The sequence below is a fragment of the Oryx dammah genome, unplaced genomic scaffold, assembly GCF_014754425.2.
Source record: "Oryx dammah isolate SB20612 unplaced genomic scaffold, SCBI_Odam_1.1 HiC_scaffold_5, whole genome shotgun sequence".
Classification (NCBI taxonomy): domain Eukaryota; kingdom Metazoa; phylum Chordata; class Mammalia; order Artiodactyla; family Bovidae; genus Oryx; species Oryx dammah.
Genome location: NW_024070189.1, coordinates 95,007,025 through 95,010,774, shown reverse-complemented (window position 1 = coordinate 95,010,774; position 3,750 = coordinate 95,007,025).

The following is a 3,750-nucleotide window of genomic DNA, read 5'->3' as shown; positions in this document are numbered from 1 at the left end:
CACCAGCCCCAAGCGTGCCATATCCTGCATCGGACATAGACTGGCAATTCGATTCTTACATGATATTATACATGTTTCAATACCATTCTCCCAAGTCATCTCACCCTCTCCCTCTCCCACTGAGTCCAAAAGTCCGTTATACACATCTGTGTCTTTTTTGCTGTCCTGCATACAGGGTCATCATTGCCATCTTTCTAAATTCCATATATATGTGTTAGTATACTGTATTGGTGTTTTTCTTTCTGGCTTACTTCACTCTGTATAATCGGCTCCAGTTTCATCCATCTCATCAGAACTGATTCAAATGTATTCTTTTTAATGGCTGAGTAACACTCCATTGTGTATATGTACCACAGCTTTCTTATCCATTCATCTGCTGATGGACATCTAGGTTGCTTCCATGTCCTGGCTATTATAAACAGTGCTGCGATGAACATTGGGGTACATGTGTCTCTTTCAATTCTGGTTTCCTCTGTGTGTATGCCCAGCAGTGGGATTGCTGGGTCATAAGGCAGTTCTATTTGCAATTTTTTAAGGAATCTCCACACTGTTCTCCATAGTGGCTGTCCTAGTTTGCATTCCCACCAACAGTGTAGGAGGGTTCCCTTCTCTCCACACCCTCTCCAGCATTTATTGCTTGCAGATTTTTGGATCGCAGACATTCTGACTGGTGTGAAGTGGTACCTCATTGTGGTTTTGATTTGCATTTCTCTAATAATGAGTGATGTTGAGCATCTTTTCATGTGTTTGTTAGCCATCCGTATGTCTTCTTTGGAGAAATGTCTACTTAGTTCTTTGGCCCATTTTTTGATTGGGTCATTTATTTTTCTGGAATTGAGCTGCAGGAGTTGCTATGTTATATATCATTTACTACAATTTGTAAAAAAAACTGCAAAGGCCTACTGAGATAGGTAACACTGGGACCCTCTGGAGAAGAGCACAACACTGTTTCATGGGCATTTGGCAGGGGAAATATGAAGGGAAATGTTGATATTTTTACTCTACAGTTTCCTGAATTACTTAAATTTTTTCATATTCAGTTTATTTCAATAATATAAATATTCCCTCCACTATTCCTACTTTATGGAAGTTGTGAAAAGTGAAAAGTGTTAGTCCCTCAGTTGTGTCCAACTCTTTGCGACCCCATGGACTGTAGCCCGCCAGGCTCCTCTGTCTATGGAATTCTCCAGGCAGTTTTTAACCTTCTTTGAGGGAATACTGGAGTGGGTTGCCATTCCCTCCTCCAGGGGATCTTCCCAATCCAGGGATCAAACCCAAATGTCCTGCATTGCTGGTAGATTCTTTACCGTCTGAGCCCCCAGGCAAGCTTAGCTGAAATAAAATGTGTTTTGACTAATTGTTTAAAGAAAATAACACGAGGGACTTTCCTGGTGGTCCAGTGGCTAAGATTCGGTGTTAGCAGTGAAGTGAAGTGAAGTGACTCAGACAGGTCCAACTCTGCGACCCCATGGACGGTAGCCTACCAAGCTCCTCCCATTAGATTTTCCAGGTAAGAATGAATACTGGAGTGAGTTGCCATTTCCTTCTCCAGAGGATCTTCCCCACCCAGGGACCAAACCCGGGTCTCCCACATTGTAGGCGTATTCTACAGTCTGAGCCACTACGGAAGTCTGAATTCTGCCCTTGGTTGGGGGAACTAGATCCCGTATGCTGCAACTAAGACCTGGTGCAGCCAAATAATACATAAATAAACTATTAAAAATAAACTGCTTTTCGTCTTTATTTTTTAAAAATTTAAAAAGTAACGCTACCATGCAAAATGACGTTTCAACTCAGCTTAGAACAAAAGATACATGGCATGTAACATTTTCAGTTTGTTTCTGTTTTAAACTGCAATATTTACTTTGACAAGCACAGCACTGTTTCTTTTAGAAATATTCACTTCCCCTTTCTACATATACCAAAAATGATTCCTTCTCACCTCTCTCTACAGTTAGAACTCTTATCCAGAAAGTAGCAGGCATGAGATTGCAGCCACAAACAACTACAGATGGAAGATAACTGAAGTGCTAAAAATTGCATAAGGACAAATGGCAACCTCTACCCCAATTCCATGCTGAATTCTCCTCTGCTCAACCCCTTTCATGAGTATGAATGTACCTTAGCTTAAAATTACCCCAATTTTGCTGTTCAGGGAGTCATTGCTTTGGGAAAGATCCCAGTGTCCTCCTTACCTGCTGCAAGTAATAAATCCTTACCTCTCCTGCTCTTTGGCTTGGTTATGTCATTTGGCTAGACACCCACCAAGAGGTGAACCCACATTTCTCATCACTCTCCTTTTCTCATCACTCTCTGCCCTTCCAGGTCAGGTCTCTCTTTCTCTACTTATCTTTCAGTTCTTAAATATCAGTGCCTCCTAATACCAAGCCTTCTTCCCTGCTTGTCCATATAATTAAGCTCATCTGTCCAATATAGGCCCTCATATCAGTTTCACATCTGTTTATCCTCTAAATAGCCTACTCGGTGGAGACAGCACTGTGCATTTTTTATTTCTCTGATGCCTATGCACTGACTTAGGTTTGGGTCACACTCAGCACCCAGTGAGTTTTGTTGAGTGCCCTGGACAATGTTCAGTTACAGCTAGACTGAGAAGGTGCACACATCCAGTAATAGATACAGTACAAATATCAACACTGGAATTAATTTATGTGCCTGATCGCAATATAAACCACTCATGTTATTTAAGAAAAGGTAAGGCAGGCAATGGGGTCACAGAGTCAGATGGAACTTAGCAACTGAACAAGGTGTGAGAAGTATTTTCAGAGACAAGGAACCAGTGTTGCTGAATTTCCTCCAGAATCATTTTTCCTCCAATTTCTCACCCATGAGTTTTTAACTTCACTGAAAAAAAAAAAAAACAACCTCACTGGGTCAAAACACATCTCCTTTAAGGCTACTGAATTCGATTTTCTTCTACGAATATTAGGAAAGCTGCTTCCTCCCTTTTACTGAAGAACCCTTTTGTTTTTATGAAATACGATCTCATGTATTTCACTTTGGGTTCTTGTCATGCTTTCACTACAAATATACGACACCAAAATCCCTTTTAATAATATCAATATTAAGAGATCCCTATATTTTTAAACTCAGCAGCAATCACAGACACTGGAGGAAAGTTGGAGCTGACTGGATGTAAAGACTTGAATAATCTTACTTTAAGAGCTGTATTTACGTTTTCACTTTTCCTCCTTCGTTTTCTTTATTACACTTGCTTACTTACACTCACCCTAGAATCCTGAAATTATTTTCCCAAACGAATTTGTCAAACATAAATAAAAGTTGAAAAAGAGTTTATCTTAACCTCACCTCAATGCCGCTCACGAAAGCAAAAGTCTCTTGTACAAGTAAAATTCTCTTGTACAAGGAAGGCAGAAAGGGACTCCTTGATTAAATTTCAGTGGCACACACACAAAAATTTTTTCACCGGCGCCTCTCGCTGGAAAAACGGACAAAACGGCCAGATCATGAGAACCGAGGGACACGAGGACGGGAAGGTCAAAGCCAGCTGGATTCCCAGTCGCTCGAATCCCCACCTCCGGAGGCATAAGGCCACACCCTCTTTCAGACCCCGCCCCTTGGAGTCCCACGCCCCGCCCCCTATGCCCCGCCTCCCAGAATTCCACATCCACGCCGAGACCCCGCCCCCCTGAGCCCGGTCTCCGCGCCCAGACCCTGCCCCTTGGATGCTACGCCCCTGCCCCTGCCTAGACCCCTCCCGCACGGCCTCAT